Genomic DNA, 23,188 nt, shown 5'->3' with positions numbered 1-23,188 from the left:
TCCCATCACCTGCCCATACCATACCCGCAATACGCCCATCAGTGTTGCGGGGTAATTCCTCTGCCTCACTGGTCCCATTGCCCTCCAGCCACGCAGCGCCATGCTACTCGAGGTCTTGCCTCCCTCCCACTTAGCTCGCCGTCCATTAGCATCAAACCTGCGCGTCCTCCTTCGGCTAGCGCCTCTTTCAAAGACTCCCTCCGGCCAGGAGTCTTCTGACTGGCAGTCTTCAAGGCTTGCTCATGGGTCTCAACCTATCAGTGCCCCATCCTGTAACTTTTCCTTTTCCTTTTTATCACAGAATCCGTGTGCGCTGTCCCCCAGCACCAGGGAGTCAGCTGAGTCTGCCCGGTACCCTCCTGACTGCCACTCGCTGGGGAAGTAGCACCCCTGTGCGCTGTGTCTCCTTCCAGACCTTTTTCTATGCACAAATATTTGGGGACTGTATGGATGGGACAATAGGACTGTACTTGTGCATAGTGTTGCGTAGCTCACTTTGTTTCAACTCACACAACCACGCAGTTCCATGTGGGGCAGTGGCCATGACACTGTCACTATAAGGCAGCGGTGTGGACCACACACTAGAAGCACAGGCATCCAGCATCCCCTAAGTTGTAGCTTAGGTTGTTTTCTTTAAAAAAAATAAGAAAAAAAAGAAAAAGAAAAAACATGGAAACTGAATTTTTGTGTCATTCTTGTGCAGGAACCATGCTAATTTTGGTATTGTTCCAATGTCACTTGCTGCCTACCCAAGTGGGCACATGTTCAATTTCGTAACATTTTTTAACTTCCTGGTCTACAATTGCCTCACAAAGTTGAGGAGTACTTCTGTTGGGGAAAGCCCTCAAAATAAGATGGCATTTCATATTGAAATAGTTGATCCTGTTAAATGTCCCACCAAAACACGCCGTGCCACGTCCTGTGCCCACGGTTCTCGAGTAAGCATCTCTGCGGGCCGAACCCGAATGACGGGTCCTTACTGACACTCTCAAGCCCTTCCCCTATTCACCCCGCACCCAGATGCCTCTCCTTTTGAGAGGCTTTCTTAAACCTCCTCCGCCCCCCCTTCTGCTGTCCCACCCCTTCTGCCCCCTTTATTATCGTTTCCTAAGTTCCATCTACCCCCAGCTGCAGGTGCCCGGAAGCTCGGTGGGCTCGGGAACCTTCCTCAGGCCCGGAGCACAGCTGCAGATCTGACAGGGAGCTGCCAGGCCAGCCGAGCAGAGGAGCACACACCGAGCGTGAGGGGAAGCTCGCTCACTCAGGCATTCTACAAATATTTATTGAGTAGCTATTAAGTGCCAGAGAGGCTGGTGCATCAAATCAGGTTGAATCAGCTTTGGGGGAGAGAGAAACAGAGAGAGATAAATATTAAGGCCATTTCACACATCCATGCCTTCAAGCCGTGCTACCACCACAAGGAAATGACTTCTGGTACATGTTCCAGTCCCCAGCCGCATGGCCTGAGGGATCAGGGAAGGGCGCTGGAACAGAGGTCTGAAAGATGGCCTGGTCACGAGGAGAAAGTGGGAGATGCTCCATAATGGGTTCAAAGGCTGGAGCCAGAAGAGAACGAGGCACATTCCAAAAGAGAATGAAGTTTAATGGTCAGCAGAGGAGCTGGGCAGTGGCAAAGAGGTGTTTGGTGCAATTTTTTTTACTTGACCTTGCCATCATGTCTAGCCACAGGAAATAACCCACCTGTACTGTGCATCACAGGTCCCTGCTTGCCCCTGAGGCCCAGGACCTGGGGTTTAGCCTGCGCTGCCGGGAGAAGTGAGGCACTACACAGCCGTCTCCCTCCCTCCCTCCTCACACTTCCCCCTCTGTTGCCCTCCATTTTTAAACCCCTGTGGACCCTTTTCAGGTATGAGGCCTCCGTTGGCCAGACCTCAAACTCTTCCTACGCATTACTGAAGGGAGAACATTTGGGTACAGTAAAGGCGGGGGCAGGGGGGTGTCAGGAGGCTCCGGAGGAGCTGCTTGACTCTGAGCCCGTCTCCTTCTGCTTTCCAAGCCCACCCTGGGTTCGAGAGGTATGCATGCCCCACCTTTCCCACCTCTGGACCTGTGCTAGGCAGTGCCTGCCCCCTGCGCGTGGGAGGACGGGTCCTCCTCGGTCACTCACTGGTCACTTCTGTCTTGGGCACCCAGGCACCTCTTAGTAGAGCCCGAGAAATGATGATCCCTTTTCATCAGAAAGACCCATGAAACTACTTCACCTTGGCCCCTGGCCCATGGGTCCCTTCATCTGTGTAACTTACGTTTCTCCAGATACTGACTGGTCTGACCACTAGCTGCCCCCCTTTGGCTACTTAAAAGCTTCCGTAGGCAACACCTTCTGATATTGGGACATGTGACCTTGGTCTAGAAAATCCTACCCCAGCCGCCCTGGCCATGCAGCCAAGAGCTACTCACTGTGCCAAGGGAAGCCAGCACTCTAAGAACGTTCCCTTGTTGTCCCAGGCAGTACTGAGGCACAGAGGACTCAACCCTCCACTGCCGCTGAAACATGTTCTTGTGCAGCTCATTTCCTCACAGCACCCAGAAGCCCCACCTGAGACACCCTTCCACTAGCTCCCACAAGAAGTTCAGAGGCCCAGCCTACCCTCCTCCACTGGCCCCCAGCCCGCCCGCTTGTCTGTAACCCTGGGTCTGTGGTACAGGAACTTGTTGACAACTTCCACCCACACACGTTGGTAAGCCTGCTGTGTTGGCATGCGGGTCCCCTGGCACCCATTCATTCACACTGATTAGCAACCATTGGGGCAGCACAGAGCCCAAGATATTTGGCCCTGGCCACATCCCTGCTGTTAACCTTCGAGGGAAGGACACGGAGATTCCTGGAGGGAAGCCTTTTGACTGGGATATCCCTTCTTTGGGGATGATTTTTTTCAGAGTATGTGAGGAACCCAGTGTGCTATTGCACCCCCTCAACATGTTCCATGTGGCTCTGCTCCATTTCAAAGTCCTCTGGAGGCAAAAAGACCACTATAATAAAAACCAGATTCTTAAAGGAAATCCTTTTAAGATTATAGCTCTGCTTGTGTGGGGAGGGGTAATTTTAGGACTGAGTTGCTCCCCCCCTTGAGCTCTCACGATGCCTCAATTCTACCAGGAGACCTTATTCCAGAGCCAGCCTGGGTTCTGGCTAAAGCCCCCAGTGCAGACTGTTGGGCTGCCTTGGTTTGCCAACAGAACTTGGAAACCCTCTTCTGCATGAAGTCAGGAGCCACCCTACACAGCAGCGCTTTGGTAGGCGGAGGGGTCTAGGCTGGTCATAGCACCTTCTCTATTCGTTAAGAAACTCTCCCAGTTAGTTGGTAGGGAGAATTGTTTCCAGCATCTTCTGAGGGTCCAGTTAAGAGTTGTGAAGTACTCATCTAGAGTGACTCGAAGGGCAATGTGACTATGGAAGTAGTTCACTCACTCTGTCCAGGAACAGATATCACAAGACCCCCTGGGGCTCAGAAGCCCTGTTCCTTCTAAAGTTGACAGCAAGGATGATCTGCAAAAGAAGCCGAAACTCCAAAGGAAAATGCTGAAAGGAGGAGGCAAGGGACTTGGAACCTTCTAGAAAACTAAGGGGTAAAGACATGCTGGAGGAAAGGGAAATGGGTGTCTCCTAGGGGCTGGATCTAAGATGGGTCTTCCCATCTCTGTCACCTGACTTCTTTCAGAGTTGTGTGTCCCCCTGTGCGAGAGGCCAAGGAAAGAGGGGCTCCCTGGCCTTTAGGGTGCAAGCAAGGATACCTGTGTCTTGCTGTGGAGGACGGGGCATGAGAAGGAGGAAGGTGAGGGGTTGCTTCCTACCATGTAGGCTTCCAGGAATCTGTGGCCACCTTTATCATGACTGCTTGATGTCTCCAAGGGTGATGCTGTAAGGGCTGGGGGCAACACCTGCCTGCTGGGGACAGGTCAGGGCTACGGTTGTAGGCCATGACAAGGGACAGAATGAGGAAAGTAACATCTCTTTCTCTACTCCTGGACCTGTGGCATAGTATACATGTCTTCGCCATAAGACAACTCCACACGTGTTGAGCAGCAGTCCTCTCTCTCCCAAGTCTTCTCCTCACTCATAGATCTATCTGTCACTCATAGATTATTTATTGACACAGATGTTAGAGTTGAAGGAGTGCTGGGCAGAGTTTCTCTCTGCTCATCAGCTTACTTGAACCAGTTTACATAGTTAACATAAATCATCTTGGAGATCCCTCTGCCATGGAAACTTGTACTGTGTTTGCAACTTGCCCCAATCTTGCTTCAGTCTGTGTTTCAGCTCTAACCTATTCTGCCAAAGTGCTTTCTGCTAGTATGTCAATGTATCTGGAAAAGTCTAGTTCCATTTACGGAAAGAAGCATTATCTGCCTTCCCTGTCCAGGTAGAAAATACTGGCATCAGTACCTCCAGCATCGGTATTTACGATGAGCTCACTAGCTCCCCAGTGAGATACTGGCCACTCTTGTCCAGACTGTGCTTTATTAGAAACCATGCTTGATCAAGAAGATACCACATGACATCCTAAAATGAAAGTCTGCCAACTGGTTTCACTCTAGCCTCTCCCCCAGTACTCTTTTGGAGTAGGCAGGGGAGAGGCTTGTGGCCCACTTGTCACTGCAGTTCCAAGTCCACAGCTTCCCAAGAGCAGGCTTGTTGAATGCCAGGCAGCTTAGGGTGCAACGAGAGGACAGGGGTGTAAAAATCCAGACAGGCAAAGGCCTCATTTTCCACAAGCACTCACAAGCCTATGGCTGGTCAGGAGAAGGTGAGCTCTGCCTCAAGACCCAGAAACCTCGGCACTGGATCTGTCCTTGGCAGGGGGAGGAAAAGCTAAGAAGGGCATTCCCAAGTCAATAGGGAATCGCCAATTTTACTGGCCAAAGGTTACTGCATGGTTTAGTGGATATGTCTCAGCACAAGTATCCCCTGGGTCCAGAAGAGACCAAGCAAGGGCAGGAGGAGCCAAGCCAAGAAGGAGCTGCTCACCCCATTTCCTTTGTCCAGGTCCCCAACCTCAGAACCCCACATCCAGGGCTCAGGACTCCCTCTGGTGGTTCTGTGGTATTGGGGTGACATCCCTTCATTGGATCTACCTGGGAGTCTGGGGGAAGGTGGCCAAGAGCTTGGTCCTTGCTGGGTCTTTTAGGGATATCAGTGTTCCCAGCCTCCTAAGGACTCCTAGATTTTGTGTGTCGAAGGTTCAGCTGAGGACTAGCGAGTCTCTGAGGAAGGCCTACCCTTGCATTCACCAGCTGGAGATGGAGACTTTGCATCTGCAGGGGAAGGTCAGCCTCATTTCTGTGCAGGACTGGATGGCTTGGGCTCACGAGACCCCCTCCCCAACATCTCAAGAAATGGTCTCCCATTGTATATTTCACCCAACACAGGTAAGAGGTAAGGAGTCATCAAGGACTTTTAATTTTGTCTCACTAAAAGGCGACTCATGATCCTGGAGTGAAAAACTGCTCCCACCCCCAGCTTCTTCCAGGTTAGAGATATGAGGTAATCCAGTGGGGTTGGGTCTCCAGCAGACCCAGCAGAAATTGTGACTATGACCACAGATATAACACAGTCTGTCGGGGCCGTGGCCAGCATTTGACAGTTGCCACCTGCTTCCTCCTGCTGAGGTCTCTTAGGGCAACAGTGCTCCCAACCCTTAATATAGATGTGTTGGCAATGACCACTGTCCAGAATTAGAATTCCCTGACAGTCCTAAAATTTGTCCTTTTGGAGGGCAGGGAGGCCCACCTCTGCTTGCTATTCCTGGTCTAATATTCTTTCCAAAGAGTTCGTCTTTTGAGGTGGGCAAAGCAGGAACTATTATTCAAGTGGGTGCCTGGTCCTGTCTGTGTGTAGGGGTCAAGGGAAGCCTCCTACAGTGAAGCCTTCCTTCTGTCTCCACAGTGTTCACTTTTGGCAAGGCAAGGGAGGTCTGCCCCAGAAAAGGCCCGAAAGGCTTTGCTATGTATGTGGCCTGCACTTGTGTCCCGTGACCACACCAGCTACTGGCTCTGATTTGAAGCCTGCCTCTCAGCTCTGAGTGAGCACAAAGCCCGATGGTTCCTGCGACGTCAGGTCCCTGCTGGCCTGCAGGGACTGACTCCTGAGGCTTGCGTGGAACTAAAGGTTCTGCCACAGCCAATGAAACAAGACCAAGCAAAGACCAGCACAACATCTGGGGACGACAGGATCTAATGGGAGAGGACTGGGTGGGGACAGCTCCAGAGAGTACCGATACCTGGGAAACTCAAGTCCCAACAAGGAGGCAAAATCTTCAGTTTCCTCCAAAAGCTCACACCCCCTGTGCACTCTGGGACCCTTTGATCCAGTCGCCCCAATTCAAAGCCCTTGCAACTCTTGTCTCCTCGGGCTAGGCAGGCAGGCTTCCGTGGCTCCTTTTCTTTAGGAAACTAGCCTTTTTCTGTTGGTTGAGCAGGCAAGAATAAATTGACTCTATATGGTTTTTTAGGGAGCAGGAAGGTATCTTTTGGAGGGTGGGGGTTTGCTGTCATCCATGGACCATCCAGTGCACACACCAGGAGTCCTTCCTGGTCCAGGGAGAAGAGAACCTCCTGGCTCTGTTGTCCTTAGAAGGTATGTATGTACTTAAAGGGGAGCAAACGAAGTCTGCTTGGGCTCCATTCTCCAGTAGTTAAAGCTCAAAGTGCCCTAGCTCCTCGGAGGCACCCTGTGATCTCACTGGGTGCTCCACAGCCCCTCCCACTCTCTGCTGACACGGATCTCACTCATGCACTTAGGGCTTTCCTTTTAGCCTCTGCAAGGTGCAATTGTGTGGATCACCAGGGGCCAGCTATCTGTCAATTCAAAGCCAGCAGCTGGGGGGGGCCAAGGTGACCCGCCCTGGGGAAGCCTGTCTTTAACTTAAGGTCAGGAACAGGTAGATGCTAACGGTGAGAGCCTTGGCCACCTTGCACTTATCCACATAGGCCACACAGGCAGCCCTAAGCCACAGCTAGGCCAAGCACTGGCCTGAGAACTCATGGTCTCCGAACTCCAAAGGACAGGACTGGGAGGGCCTGTCAGTGGTTGCTTCGAGGCCATCTTCTACTTGCACTTTCTCCCCTGGGGAGAGGCTGTCATGGTAACTTATCACCTCTGGGTTCTAGGTGATGAAGGGCCTCTTTCTAGAGGCTTCCCACTGAGCAGCTAGCTAGCTGTGTCTTGCATGCCTAACCCTTTGGAACTCAGGGTAATATGCTCAAAGATTCCTCAATGAATTACTGGTGAAAGACACTTCTGAGGCTCTTTAGTACAGATCTCCCCTACTTCCCTGACAAACAGATCACATGGTCAGGAAATGTGTCCCCCCAAATATAAAGATAGTGGGCAACGTCCCCTCCTTCCAAAACGCTTCTCCGTTCCATTTTCCTAAGACACCCCATCCAGTCCTACAGTTGAGAGACCTGGCCGGCCCCTGACATGTTTTGTTTCCGGAGCCAAATCTATCAACCTTGCACCCCCTCTCCCCCCCAAGGCCTGGGTGGCGAGCCGCCACTGACTTCTGTTGGCCTCAAGTTGCATGCCAGCATTTCTTCAAGATGCTCACAGTTGTACCTGAATTCAGAAGCAGCCCGAGCAAGTGCCCAAGCTAACGGCTGATCTTAAACTTGAAAATATTAAGATTGCTAGGCCCCTGCCCCCCAAGTATTCCACAACATCTGCATCTCGGGTCAGGGGGAACAGCCGCGTGCCTTCATTTGGGACCTAAGTCCTAACATCACTGGGTGAGCGGCCTCCATCCGGCCCGCCTGTCCTCCAGCCTTGTGTGTCTTTGGAGCGCCTAGCCCGGAACTTTTGGGGACTTCGGGGACTCCCAAGTCACAGCAGCCCTGAACAGAAGCTACATGTCATCTCTCTCCATGACTAAGTGGCCCGCAAGCGACACCCCGAGAGCTGGGCGTCCAAGAACGAGCTGCCCGTGCCCACGCGCAGAAGCGCTGCGTGAGCGCGACGACCCCACGCCCGCACCGCCCAAGCCCCACGGGCCCTGCTTTAACTGCCCAACGGGCCTTAACTGGGGGCAGACAGGCCCCGCCCCCAGGTAGCCCCGCCCCCGCCGCCAACCGCCGCGCGCTGCGAGCCCGAGGGCGGGGCTAACGCAGCCTCGCCCCGCCCCCGCCGCCAACCGCCGCGCGCAGCGAGCCCGAGGGCGGGACTAATGCAGCCTCGCCCCGCCCCCGCCGTCAACCGCCGCGCGCTGTAGGCCAGTGGGCGGGGCTAACGCAGCCTCTCCCCGCCCCCGCCGTCAACCGCCGCGCGCTGTAGGCCAGTGGGCGGGGCTAACGCAGCCTCGCCCCTCCCCCGCCGTCAACCGACGCGCGCTGTAGGCCAGTGGGCGGGGCTAACGCAGCCTCGCCCCGCCCCCGCCGTCAACCGCCGCGCGCTGCGAGCCCGAGGGCGCCGAAGTGGCAGCTTGCGCTGTCCCTCTTTCCAGCTCGGGGCTCGTGGTCACTCGCTGTGCGGTTCGCGCGCGGGGGCCAGGGCAGCCCTGATTTCAAACGTCCTGTCCCGTTGTCCCCTGGAGCGGCCCTCTGGGGGAACATGTCCCCACGCCCTCTGGAGAGCGGCCGGGTTTGAAGCCCGGGATAGTCAGCCATTCCGGTATCTCCAGACTGCCTCTGGGAGGTCCGCAGTGTGTTGGTTCATTCTGGTTGGCATAGGTACACAGACGCGGGCTTCGTCGTGTTGTGTTTCAAGCAGGTCTTGTCCTTTGAGAACCTCCTTTGGGGCGGGAAGGGACCTCGGGCTTGAGTCCGCCAAAGCCTGCCCGCCTCCTACCCACCTTGAAGCCAAGAGCACCCCCGCCTGCCCCGGCAGCGCCCTCCAGCCTCGAGGAGTGGGTGGGCTGCATTTCTTGCTATTCCTTAGTTCCAGATGGGCCCCTCCTGCATCAGCCAGTCATCCGCCCACTAAAAGGGACCTCCCTCCCGCCTCTCCTGCCCTCTGGGCCTTGCTTGTCCGCTCAGGTCCCAAGAGTAGCCTAAGAGCCTACCAAGTGTCCCTACTGGAACCTTGCTGGGAGAGCAATTAATCAGCTGAAAGTGTGCAACCCACCTCTGCCCCACCCCACACCCCTCAGCCCCAAACATCCCCTCTCAGTAACGGAGAGCTTTCTATTTTATTTTGGTTTTTGGTGTTTCAAGGTAGGGTCTAACTTTAGCCCCGGCTGACCTGGAATCACTATTGTAGTCTCAGGGTGGCCTCGAACTCATGGCGATCCTCCTACCTCTGTCCCCAAGTGCTGGGATTAAAGGCTTGCTGCCACTACGCCCGGCTTTTTATTTTCTTATTTTTGGGATGGAGAGCTTTTTAAGAGCACAGGCTATTTCAAATAGCTATTTTCTTGAGGCAAAGGGAAGGAGGTTCTGAAGTGATCTAGTGTGACCCTAGTACAACAGAAAGTTTATAGCGATGTTTTTACAGGACCCCAGTCCACCTACAGTTCTCACAGAAGGTCATGCATGCGTGGTAAACTGTAACGGGATACAGCCTAGGAGACAGAAGGCATGAGGGAGGGGACACCTATTTGAAGTAGTGCTTGGACTTCAAAGTAGTAGAAATTTCGGGGACTTCCTTGAAGGTGCAGGTATGTATACTGACAGTCTGAAGAGGGAAAGCCTTGAGAGATTGAAGGACACAAGAATGCTTCCTGAGGGTCAGAGCCTGGGGTCTGGTAGCCCTTCCTGTTAGGTAAAAAAAAATTAGAAAACCACTGATGCAGTTGCTTTTGGGACCCAAGGTTTTATTAACGCCAACCAGGGGGTGGTGGGGTTCAGAGCAAAGAAGTAGAGAGGCATCTCTGAACCGCCTAGTAAGAGAAAGAAAGTTTTAGCCTTAGGAAGGGAGGAGGAGTATGTGGTGTCTGCTTAACATGGGGGTGGTAATTTTGCTGGAGCCATACCATCCCAAATCTTTGTACGGTGGGCTTTTGGGTCTGCAGGTGGCTCCCACTCATGTGTAGAAGGGCCTAGGAAGTACCATCGCAGAAGGTGTTGATCCTAGACTCAGGCTGAGCTTACTTACAAGCAAGGCATGAAACAACTCTTTGAAACCTCCATTTCCATTGGGACCAATTGAGCAGGGCCAAAAATAGACTTCTGAAATCTTTATATTAGCATGCCTTAGCATGCCAAGTTTAGCCACCTGTCCTCAATAAACCAATTTAAAAAAAAAGCAATACTGAAAAGCAGAGAAAATTTTATTTGATGGGACCACATTGGGAAGAGGAACAGCGGTCCAGTAACAACTCCCTCAGCCCATCTTTGAGGTCTTGACATTTTAGATTTAGAGGGCCAGAGGGACACATAGACAGCCTGGTCAGGATTATGTCCTGCCCATCATGGTTTTGGCACTAGTTTGTCTGCAAGGTGATCTAACAGGTTGTCAGAACTGTGACATCTCTTCCTTGGGGCCAAGTCCTCCCTCTGGCTGGCCCCAGGGTTCAGCGTTCCTTCTCCCAGCATGAGATTCTTGGGGACCTTCCTATTCTTGGGGATCATTGTTTTGGTAGTCTGACAGCTGAAGGAAAGGGGCACACAGGTGTCCCTTCAGAAGGCCTCCACTCCTGTCCAGAGCAGTTTTCCCTGGGCACCCAGCTGAAGCGATCATCAATCCGCTTCAGAGGGAAAGACCTTATCAAGCAAGAAGGAAGTGCAGTGACTCTGGCCCTGGCAGGGGTGATGGTTTCTGGCCCCTGAAAAAAAGGAGGAGGGTTGGATCTGACAGGATTCCTTGTTTACATGTGAACCAAATTGCAGCTGGGAGCAGGGAAGGCAGGTTTGGGATAAGGGGGAATTTACACTTCAGACTTCTTAGAAAAGCCTTTTTTTTTTTTTTAATCCTTCAGACTTCTTAGAAAAGCCTTTTTTTTTTTTTTAATCCACTGTGCCACATTGCTTAGAGGGAGTATCCTTGCAAACTATGGTTTCCACTCTCAAAAGAGGCCAAGGCTTTTGAGATGGTTAACTAAGTAAGCATGCTTGGAGAGTAAGGATGGCAAGGGCACTGCAGGAGGATCTTGGGATTAGCAGACCCTTACAGCTCCCTGGGATCCCGCTGAAGCCTGGCCCAGCCTTCTGGATGGAAGGGGAAACATCAACCTCTTTTAATTATTTTTTGTCATCTTGCCTTTGGGCATTAAAAGCAGAGAGAGCGCTGAATTCCAGTGGTGTTTCCAGAAGTCAGAAGCTATAAACTAGGAGTCAGGACCTGTGGAAGCTTCCAAGTCTGTATCTTGTCGATTCTGAATGCTTCTATTTTGGTCAACTCCTTGATTCCTCTATAGTTAAGACCCTTAAGACAGCAAGGAAGAGGGAAGAGAGACTCCACAGTCAATGGCTCGTCTCCAGAGAAGCTCAGATCGCTTCTAAAAGAAACAAGAGACTCAGTCCTTGGAGCTCTTCTGCTATCAAGAAAATAGCAGTAAGATGGGCTGGAGAATAAACAGAGGAGTGTTCTGGAAGTATATTCAGAAAGCCCTAAGGTCTTCTAGGAAGGTGTGAGGGATCTGGGCAAGAGCACACTTGAGTTAATGACATCTGTTGGACTTTTCTATGAACTTGCTACAGCGTGACCTTCCTCATCAGACCAGGCGCCCCTGGGAGGTGCAGCTTTCTCTTTTCTCCCTGATGATTTTGAGGTGTCAGGTGCTATGCACTAAATTTTATTTTAACATTTAAACAGTATGCTTACAAGTTCATTCTTCCAGATCTCAGATCTCAGTTTATTCCTTCTTCAGGTCATGGCAGCAGAATTCTCCCAGAACTTCTGCTGGCTAAGGGAGTTGGTCTCCCAGCCCTAGAGCATTCCTTTCAGCATTATCAGGAAACGGGACATTTACTGGCTTAGTGAGCTATTTAACTGTGTTTAGAATTAACCTTGTTTCATAAGATATATTTGTGAAATATGGGAGTAGATAAAGCACTATTCAAATGAAAGATGGTTTTTCTTTTTTATTTATTTTTTATTGACAACTTCCATAAGTGTAGACAATAACCCATGGTAATTCCCTCCCTCCCCCACTTTCCCCTTTGAAACTCCGCTCTCTATTATGCACCTTCCCCCTCTCAATCAGTCTCTCTTTTTATTTTGATGTCATGATCTTTTCCTCCTATTATGAAGGTCTTGTGTAGGTGGTGTCAGGCACTGTGAGGTCATGGATATCCACGCCATTTTATGTCTGGAGGAGCACGTTGTAAGGAGTCTCATCCTTCCTTTGGCTCTTACATTCCTTCTGCCACCTCTTCTGCAATGGACGCTGAGCCTTGGAAGGTGTGATAGAGATATTTCAGTGCTGAGCACCCCTCTTTCACTTGTTTCCAGCACCATGATGCCTTCTGAGTCATCCCAAGGCCACCGACATCTGAAAAGAGAAGCTTCTCTAACCAAAAGTGAGAGTAGCATTAATATATCGGTATGAACATTAAAAGAAGTGCTTGCTGGGCAGTTTGGTGAGGATAGTATATACATTTAGCCAGACAGCAGCAGATGTTACACCACTAGGGCTCATGACTACCCCTGTTGTAGATTTTCAGTATCAGGGATGTATTCCCTCCCATAGAGTGGGCCTCCAGTCCAATTAGAGAGTGGTTAGTTTCCCCCATAACAGACATGCCACTATTACAATCATTGGCTCACTTGGCCTATTTGGCCAAATATAAGGTTTGTGGTGTCTGCTGTTGAGTATCTCCACTGGTGATTTCTCTCTCTCACATTGAACTGCATGCAGCATGGCTTTTTCCATCTTTTTGTCAGCTGGTTTACATGGAGGAGGTTTTCAGCTCAGCTCCAGCAGAACTTCTTAGTGACCTTGCAGTCCAAGTATGTGGAGTCTTCAGCAATAGGGGAAAAATGGTTTTTCTTGTTTCATTACAACAGATTCTTCTCAGTCAAAGTCTGGAGTGGTTAAATCAAGGCAAATTGTAAAAACTAAAAAGAGGAAGCCCAAACACACAAACAAAAGTTTTGCTAGAAATTTGCAGCTGGGGATGGAAGAAGGCGTGTCCAAGGGTTAGGGAAACCCAGGTAATGGAGGAGTCTTGTAACTTGGTTACAACAGATTGGTTAAATGGCTTATTCTGAGGGCTAGGAGGGTCCAGCTGTGTTGAGAATGGGCACATCTGGACTGGGGAGATAGCTCAGAGGTTAAAGGCGTCTATTTGCAAAGCCTGCTGGCCCAGGGTTCAGTTCCCCGCCCATGTAAAACCCAGATGCACAATGTGGCACATGCATCTGCAGTTAGTTTGCAGTAGCAAGAGGCCCTAGTGTGCCCATATTCATTTTCATTCTCTCTCTCTCCCTCCTTCCCCATAAATAAAAGTTCTAAAAAAGGCTGGGCACACCTGGGGTCACTCACTGTCACATTTGAAGTACCTGTGTGTTATTTCACACTGAGGATGCAAATTGCTATCCTGAAGATAGTCTTTAGGACATTACTAAGTAAACTCAACAGAGAGCCCTTCCAGGCTAAACAAAGAGGGGGACTTTTACTCATTAATTAAGGGTATGTCTCTTGTCATTTTCCCAGCCCACATCTGCCCCTGTATTTCAACCTCTGACACAAAAGCCATGGAATGAAAGAAAGAATAAATAAATAAATAAATAAATAAAAAGGAAAGGAAAAGATTGCTGCTTCTTGGCATCCCTTAATGCCAACATGCTTGTGCTTTCACACTGTATTTTTCAGAGGGATCAAGTCGTAGGGACAGTGTGTCTGCAGATCTTTAAAGGGGTTGGGCTGCAGTTGACGTGGAGTACAAATTTACTCAAACAAAGGCTGAGCACTTAGAGCTGCTCTGGAATTTTCCATCACCAAGTGGGGACCTTCGCTGGGCCTTATCCTGGAAGTTGTTATATATTTTATTTTTGTCATCATTATTATTTTTACAAGAAGCAGTATTTTACCCTCAGTTTTATTGACAAGATTGACTCTACTTCAATCTCTATAGTTGGGGGTCTGCTCTGTGAGGAGCTTCTAAACTCTACCCCATGCCTTGGCACCTCCACGCCACTCTGAAAAAACTAGGTAACAGGGTAGATGTTAGAGCCTGTCTAGTCCAACCCCTTTATTTTACAGATGAGGAAACTGAGGCCCAGAGAGGGACGGCCTTCCTCTGGCCCTTCGGCCTCTACAGTGTTCTCTCTGCAGGCACCCAGGGCCTTGCAGGCCGATCCCATCTCCCCTCGCCCCATGTCCGCACTGCTCATCTCAGTGTTTTCGAATGAATGTTTTGAGTTGGCCGGCCACTCGCTGCCTTCTGTTGGGCACGGTGAAGGCAGACCGCTCGGCTCTCTGCCCCCCTCCAGCGCCGCGAGGTCAGTCTTTCCGTTCCTCATTAGCTCAGCGTGTTGGGCTTCCTGCCCTCGTGCTACTTGTCCATAAAGCATATCCCAGAGAATACCTGTTGATGCTTTATGCCGAGTCAGTTCTAAGCAAAAACCCTCTTCTTAGTTGAATGACAGGAGAGGCAGCTTTGCACTATTTTCCTTTGCCCTTCCTTAGTCAGCATGCCAAACTCAATAAAGTAAAGTGTTCTACCCTGGGCCTGGAAGCACCATTCAAACCTTCCCTAATCCATGGCCCTCATTTGAAAGGCCAAAACTTTGTTTAAAAAAGGATGGCTGTGTGACTCTTGACAGCACACTCATACTTGTGGTCACCCATCACTTTGGAAACGAGAGATGGCACTGCTGCGGCATGTGGCAGTGCTTAAGGAGTGCAAGGGGTTGGCTTTGTGCCCTTCTCTTCACAAATGAGGAAACATTCTTTAAGTAGGATTAGAATCACAAAATGCAAGCCAGTCTGACGCCTGCACTTGCGCTCCAAGTTTGAGGAAGCTGGCCGCCCTGAAGAGCCTGTCACGTGACAGACCCCTGGCTTGTTCCCGAGAAGCAGGGTCTGAGTCTATGTACTCTGTACCACTGCTGTCCCAGTTCTCGGGTGTCCCTTTGTGTCCCTGGCTCTGATGCTTTCTTGGACAACAAGTGGCTATGGAAGCCGCTCTCTAGCTGCCAGGTCAGTTGCCAAAACCAGAGGTGTCATGATAAAGAGAAAACCAGGGGAACCGTTTCTAACAGCTGGCCCATGAGCAGAGTACATGGCCAGAAATGGCCTGGAAGAGGCTATAAAGGAAAATGAAACAGGATGGTAATTTATGATGTGCAGTAAAAGAAAGATTGAGGGAAGTTGAGCGACCAGCAGAAGACCATTTTCCACCAGCTCAGGGAATGCTTAACCATGCCAAGCATCCTTGCCCAGGCTGACAGACCCCAACTTTTAGAACGCACCCTGTACCTACATCAAGGTGGGCAAGTAAAGGAAAGCCATCTTCTGGGCCCCAGAGAGCCCTCTGAATTCATACCAACTGGCTTCCACAAAAGCACCTTCCCTCCTAAATCCCAGGACCCAAAGCCCTCAGAATCAAATCCAGGTCCATTGTCAAGTGCCTTACAGGTGCAAAGTGCCTTTCCACCCTTTATCTCATTTGATCCTTACAGAAACACTGCTGGAGGATAGTTTTAAGCAATATTTAGGGGACTGGCTCAAGGTCACACAGCTAGTCAGTGGCAAACCCAAGGACAACCAATTTCAAGATCAAAGTCTTTCTCAAACCCACTCCATTCTTGCTAGAGCGAGAAAGTCTTTGAAATTCATTTGTACCCAGACTTCCAATATCTTCTCCTCCCAGGAAGGCCCAGCAGTTAGACGGACTCCAGGCCAGAGGGCGCCCACTTTAACTGGCCTAGAGAATTGGAGGCAGGAAGGAGCAACTCCAGAGGGAGGATAGCAGACCGTTCACTTCAGGGCCCTTGGGCTGGACTGTCGCTAGAGCTGTCCACTGGGCTGCTGCCTGCCCCCACCCCACCCCACCCCTTGCCCACTTGGTAATATAGTTGAATTTGCTGCCTGGGCCTGGGCCTTCTCCCTCCCCATCTACAAAGTTCAAAGGTGAAGGCAGGTTACAGCCATTTGAGAGTGTCCCTGTCACATCGGTCCAGGCTGGCTGTGGACAGAGGTGCTCAGAGCATGAGCAGCTATAGACATGCTCAGCTCTGCAGCTCTTTTCCTGGGGACTGTCCCTTTGCAACTCTGTACAGAAGGAGGTGGGAGCCCTGGAGTTGGAGCCCAGTGCTAGTTCTCCTTGCAGCATCCATTGTCCTCAGAGGAGTCACCCCGCTGAGACCCAGGCTGCCCCTTGCTGTGTCCACCTCAAAGTACTCCTCAGGGGAAGCCATGAGAACAATGGAAGAGATAGGACTTAGTAAACCTTTAAGTGCGCCTGACTGGTAGGGGCAGCGACTATTACTGGCTGAGCGAGATGTTCCCAACAGTCCAATCCTGGTCTTTTGGGGTCTGTGGTGCCAACCTGCCCCTTCCCATGTCAAGGGCAAGCAAACTCTTCACCCACCCACTCAAGTCAAAACTTCAGGGCAAACAAAGGCCATTCCACATAGGCACTGAGAGAAGACCTGAGCACTATTGTGATGTTGATTCTCCCAGGGCTGCCCCAGGCCCCAGCTACATCCTCAGGTCTAACATCTCCCCAAGATCCCCAGAGGAAGGAGGACCTCAGCTCCAGCTCCGTTCTGTGCGCTGCTAAGGCCCTAAGCGCAACCTGCCGGTTCTGCACTGTTCTGAGAACAAAGACCTCCAGGTCCTCAACAAGAGACTGTTCTTGACCTGAGGCTACTCAACCTTCCACTAAGAGGCCCGCTCTGGAGCTCAGGAGACCCCTTAGGTCTCCAGGATGGGAAGGTAGCCCCCCATTTTACCTTTCACACCTGTCACAGGGGTCCCAGCTTCTTTGGCTTGGCTGGGCCCCTGGATTGAACCCAGAGGTCCCTGTGCATCACTGGACACTTGAGAGGACCAGTTGTCAACCCAGACAGGGGAATTTTTTCAAGGATGTTCCGGGGGCATGTCTGACCCTACCCAACCAGTCTCTAAGCATCGCTTCTCTCCCTGCCTCCCACTCTGCAACATCTCTTTGAACCAACACTTCCTTATGCCTCGAGTGGCCTGACACAGGCTAGGTAACAGCTCTAAAGGAATCAAGTTTTGAAGTGATTTACACAAAAATGTGAGGCTCAGGGGAGTTTTCCAGAGCAATGGGAATCGCAGTATGGTGGCCTCTTTGGAAAAGCTCTGCCATGTCCGGTACACCCTGAAAATGACAATGGCCAACCAGTGTGTCCTTCTACCTGGTGGGGACATGTGCAGGAGAATGAAGCCATGGCCTGTTATCCACACCTCTGCAGAGCACCTGTCCCTAAGTAACCCCAAACCACGGTCTTGGCTTGGGTAGGTTTTCTCAGACTCTGTAGTGACAAGGGTAGAGATGTGTGTGTCACAAGTGCAAAAATGGCTGGTTGGCATCCTGACAAGCTGTCAGGTCCTGGCCACACCCCTGAGGTTCTGCAAATAGGACCTCACCAGATGCTCCCCCAGCTGTGGGGGTCAGGGAGATGACAGTCCTCAGAATGGATGTGGCTGATTTAAACCAGAGTTAGTTCTTGTCACTCAAATGGACAGGAACACTGGGCTGTTGGCCACCCTTGGAGACTGTTTTCCCCTGGCATCCAAGGGCTTTCTCCCCTGCTTCTCCGCTGTGGATCTGGGCAGCTAGGAATTGAGCCAAGGTGATTACTCGTCCAGTCTTTGCTCGGAGCTGTCAGCTCGTGCTTGACTTGGGCTCCCACTCCCAGTTCCTGTCCTCATAGAGCTGACGAACTGGCAAAGTTGTACGACAAGGGGGACAAGTCCCATGAAGGAAGTGGCTAGGAAGTCCTGCATCAAGACACACCGTGAGGCCGAAGGCATTCGACTACTAAGCAAACAGCTTCTGAGAACCCTCTCACCAGCTGGGGAACAAAGCCGACTCACCCTGCAAACTCAGTCTAGGCTAGACGTGGCTGTGCGTTCTTAACTAGCAAGCCTGGGTGAAGAGTCCCCTCCCCACCTGACACTGCCAGCAGCCCGCGGTGCTCCTCCCCACGCTCCCCTCTCCGCATGCTCCCTCGGCCTATAGAGGGCACTGGCTTTTCTACTGGCAGCACTGATGAGCCCTGGAGCTCTGGACCCCAGAGCCAGGCTGAAGGACGGGGCAGAGGGAGCAAGGGGCTGGTGGCAGGAGAGGGAGGAAGCACAGGGGTTCTGGGGCTAGAGTGGAGATTTTTATGGGAAACCTGGAATGACTGTCTTGGTACCAAATTGGGCAGAACAGGCATCACAGGGCTATGGCTCCTGTGGCCGTGGCACTATGGGGCATTGAGCTGCTCGCTGACTCAGTCTTAGTTTCTCTCCCACCCGGACTGGGTAGATGTTGTAAGGTGGCCTATCCTCCTTGCTCTCCACCTGTGCTTAAGAAGCACAACAAAGGGGCTTGAGAATAGGGTTAGAAACCCATCAAATGCCAAAGGGATGAAGATATTTAATCAGAAGCTGTCATGAGCAGGGGCAGGGAAGGGTGGGCGACCAAAACCTGCCGTCCCACCTTTCATTTATCTTGGCTTTCTTGAGACGCTTCCTCTCCTCAGAACCTCAGTCTTTCCTCCCCGGGGGCCTCCCTGACTTCATGTGAAATGCTGGGGAGTTGTTGGGTCATTCCCAGTAATGTCATGTTCTATCAGTTTGTACTTGACCCTGTCTGGTAGCCTGGTGCATTCACACACGTAACCTGGCAAGACGGCGGGGTGTGAATTGTGTGTCAAGAAACCCACATGCTCTTCTTGATGGAATAAAGATGTCAGGGCCTGGGACCTAGTTTCAACTCCTGAGTTTGAGGGCAATTTCTCAAGGCCTCCAGCCCTTAGTCATCTCCTCTAGGACTGTAAGCCATTCCCAAAGTCATACCTTTGACCCTGACTTTCTAGCTCCAGGGACACTGAGCACCAGTCCTCGTATTTCAAGCCAACTCTACCAAGAAGCATTTAGTCAGAATTACCAATGGAGAGGAGATGGCAAGTCCCCCCAGGCAGGCTCGTCACTGATGGTAACAGCTCGGGTCACTGTGGGTGAGCGAGGCAACAGACACCCATCGGGACCTGCTTGAGAGGCAGAGATGTGCAGACGGGAGGAACTCCTGGAAAGCAATTACGGGAAATGAAGACAGGCCAGACAGAAAGTACATTATGGGCTGGAGAGATGGCTTAGTGGTTAAAGCGCTTGCCTAGAAAGCTAAAGGACCCAGGTTTGATTCTCCAGCACCCGTGTAAGCCAGATGCACAAGGTGGTGCATCTGGAGTTTGTTTGCAGTGGCTGGAGGCCCTGATGCACCCATTCCCTCCCTCAATCTCTCTCTCTGCTTCTCTGACTTTTTCTCTCTCCCTCTCTCTCTTAAATAATATATATATATATTATATATAATATAAATAATATAATATAATATAAATTATATATATATAATAAAATATACAAATAAAATATATACATACATATATATATATATATTTTTTTTTTTTTGAGGTAGGGTCTCACTCTAGCCCAGGCTGACCTGGAATTCCCTATGTAGTCTCAGGGTGGCTTTGAGCTCACTGTGATCCTCCTACCTCTGCCTCCTGAGTGCTGGGATTAAAGGTGTGCACCACCATGCCCGGCTAATAATTTATTTTTTCTTTTGTTTTTTTGAGGTGGGTCTCACTCTAGACCAGGCTGACCTGGAATTCAACCTGTAGTCTCAGAGTGGCCTTGAACTCACTATGATCCTCCTACCTCTGCTTCCTGAGTGCTAGGATAAAGGCGTGTGCCATCACACCCAGTTAAATATTTTATTTTATTTTTTAGAGAAATGCATTGATTAATTCACCTGGGCCAGAGCAGAGCCCTTAGGCCGCTGCCCACACAGACCCTTGACTAGGCCCACGCACGCTGGTCTCTGTCTACATCCCACAACCCCCACTCCCGCCTCGCAGAGCCCGGCTGGGCTTTCCTCCACTCATGTACAGGGCACCCACTCCTCCACATAAGATGTCCTCAGTGTAATCAGATCCAGCCTTCTTGGGAGGACACTTTCCAAGTCTCTTCTCCCACGTGAACACCTCCTGTCTGGAGTAAAAGCAGCCCAAGAACCCTGGTTGTGGGTCACCCAAGCAAGGGGGGAAACCAGCCATGTTCTTCTTTGTCCCTCCACCCCTCAGCCATCCTCCACCCTGCCCAGCACCCGGTCAGGCACTCTGCGTGCAGCCCCCCTTCACAGATCCACCTCCAGAAGCCAGTCTGGGCCCTCGGCCCCTGACCCCACCATCTGTGTGGGACACAAATGATGTCACTGCAGAGATTAAAAGAACCACAATTTCTGCAGAGGTTAGATCTATAAGCAATTAAAATAGAATGTGAAAAAGTTTCTTATGGTGAGGGTGGCATGGTCTGGGGACTCCAGGGAGGCTGGGGGCCTACTGGAACAGTTCCTGATGCGCTGGTGGCTGATGTGGGTGAAGGCATGGCATGGCAAGGGACGGGTTCCAGCTACTGGCTCAGCGGGGAGCTCGCAGATGAGAGCAGATACACTTTGGTCAGGGAGACGGCAGACCTGTGAGCACAGCTGCGGGAGGTTGTGACAGCGGCCACTTTGTGGTCATGTGGGAGCAACTCATTTTGGGGGGGGCAGCAAGTCTTTGCGAGAGGCTGCAGCTAGATGCAGGATGGGCTGTGCGACACAGGAAAGCAGGGAGCAGACCAACCCTCTCAGTGGCCGAGTGCTTTCACGGCTCTCTTCAGGCCCCTCTTTCTTCCTGGGGTGTCCAGATACTTTCATGGCAACAAAAATCTTGATGACCAGCCAGTGTCAACTTGGGGGTTCAGTGAATCAGAGGGGAAACCCTCCAGGCATGCTGGCAGCAGGCGTGGATGTGGCCTGACTGAGCGAGGGGCAGATGTCCAGAGAGGCTGGAAGATTGGGCCCGAGAGGCTGAGGTGACAAGGACTCACAGGTCCCGCGAGCCGTGGGGCTCTGCCTGTGCCCCTGCCAGCACCAGACGTGACACCAGTCACTTTTCCCCAGGCCGTGGAGGCTGCACTGGGCTTTGGGACGCGAGCAGTCTCCACCCGCCCCCCACCCCCTATCCCCGCCCTTTGCCTCTCCACAAAGGACAGAGTTTTCAACCTTCTCCAGTAGTCCCCAAATTGTCTGCCCCTCCACTAATATTTCATCTTGTCTTCCTTGTTAAACCCTCACATACGTGCAAATATGGTGGTGAGGGGAAAAAAAAAAAAAGGAAAAGGAGATTTTATGACCCAAGGTGGCCCAAATTGGGCTGGGGAACAGCTGTTCCACCACCCTGGGAACTCCATGCCCTGAAGGCAGCCTTAAGCAGTGCATGTCCCTTCCTAGTGGTGCCCCTTCCCTCCCTGAGCAGGGCTGGTGTCAGGATGGGCAGGGATGAGGTGGGCGATGACGGGCTCTACCCGTGGTTAGATGTAAGCCAGGCGTGCTGGCGCACACCTTGAATCCCAGCACTGGAGAGGCAGGGGTAACAGAAAGGCCACGAGTTCAAGGCCACCCTGAGACTACACAGTGAATTCCAGGTCAGCCTGAGCTAGAGTGAGACCCTACCTCAGAAAAGAAAAAAAAAAAAAAAAGTGGTTAGAAGTGACTTTGGAGAGTGACTCCTTGGCATGGACCCTGGGTGGTGGCAGGAGCACATAAAAGCCCTCCTGCCCTGGCACAGAACCAACGTCCTGCCTGGCTCCGATTTCTGTTCTCTTCAACCGCCCTGGCTATGAATTTGGCGAGTTTTCTCTCCGTCTGGTGAAAGTCCGGGTGAGCTGAGGTGTGCAGCCCGTGGGGAATGGAACACATAGCACCAGTCACCGGATCACCACCGTGCCTGTCCTCCTACACATGAGAAAGGAGTTCTCCTTCATTCCTCAGTCTCCACTCCCCACCTCTCCTGACCTCCAGCCCACAAGCCAGGGTCCTCCACACACCAGCCCTGGTTCCTTTCCCATATGCGTGGGGCCAGAGCCTCTTGCAAAAGCTCATTTGGCCTCTGCAGACAAACTAAGGAGCAGTTAGGGCACTCCCGGGACCCCAGCTCAGGTGAACCACGGCCCCACTTGTCCTGACCGACCCTTAGCCTTCGAAGCTAGCAGATTCTGCTTCCTGGGGTGGAGTGAAATTGTGTGTCTCCTGTCTGACAGACCCTTCAAGCCAACTGAAATCACAGCAGATGTTTGGACAAGGAGGTAATGAGGGGAGCTGAGTCAGGTGAGAAGATGGTGGGCATCTGTGGTGAGCCAGGCCTCTGTCTGGGCAGCTGGAGGGTTCCTGTCCCCTGAGACCTGCATAGGCCTGACCTGCTCCTTCTGTCTCAGCCTTCTTGACCTGCTGATACCATTCATTTATTTATTATTTTTTAGCTTTTACTCTGTCAATGACCTTGTCCCTCGAGCCATTTCTGGCTCAGTGTTTGAGAAGCAGAATCCATTGGTCCTATGCCATCTCTTCATCCAGGGTAACCTCTGAGGCTGGCTTCATGACGAATGGCATGGCACCTGGCTCAGTAAGAGCAGCACAGCGTGGGAACCTCTGGCTCTCTGTCGAGGGCAGGCCAGCTGTCTTTAGAAGGAGCCATGAGCATGGTGAAGCAACCTTAGATGTATTGTTTAGATTTTCATGAACCTGACGCAAGTCTAGTGGGTGTCTGTCACATGCCCTGGTGCTGACTTGGCCCTGGGAACTGCATATCACACAGGCAGCAAAGGCCCAAGCTGGCCTTTGCCACTTTTCCCCAGTCACAGCTCCGCTAGTTGCTCAATGGTCTCTTCTCTAAGGACCAAGAGATGAGACGTCTGCAGCACCCAGCGGCACGGGGCTTAGGGTCTCATCAGCCCCTGTAGCATGTCTCAGAGGACACAAAGAGAGAAGGTGTGGCCTAGCCCAGGGTGCGTCTAGAAGCGTTGGTGACTGGCAGGCAACATGTGACTGGATGTGGCTGGCGCTGTCTGCCTGCATGGCGCTCAGAATGCGCCCTTGAGTTGGAGAGAGACAAGGCCTGATCTGATTCTGCAATTCTTCTGCCCTTGCACTGCTCTTCCTCCTCAGTCACGCTGCTAGCCGTCACTGACCTATTGGCCTCAGTGGCATTGGAGATGGGGGGAATTGCCTAGAACCAGGAGTGCTGGAGGCCCTGGTTGCCAGCCCAGGAGCCCCAAGCCAACCCTCTGCTCTC

The 23,188-nt window shown here is 51.7% G+C and overlaps 1 pseudogene; it reads right to left on the bottom strand.

Moving 5' to 3' along the window:
• Window positions 1-663: 663 nt before the first annotated feature.
• On the bottom strand, window positions 664-759 carry LOC123463159 (annotated as a pseudogene).
• Between the last annotated feature and the right edge of the window lie 22,429 nt (window positions 760-23,188).

Source organism: Jaculus jaculus, chromosome 8 (genome assembly GCF_020740685.1).
Source record: "Jaculus jaculus isolate mJacJac1 chromosome 8, mJacJac1.mat.Y.cur, whole genome shotgun sequence".
In the NCBI taxonomy this organism is placed as follows: domain Eukaryota; kingdom Metazoa; phylum Chordata; class Mammalia; order Rodentia; family Dipodidae; genus Jaculus; species Jaculus jaculus.
Note: the sequence above shows the minus strand (reverse complement) of the source record. Positions and strands in the feature narration are given on the sequence as shown.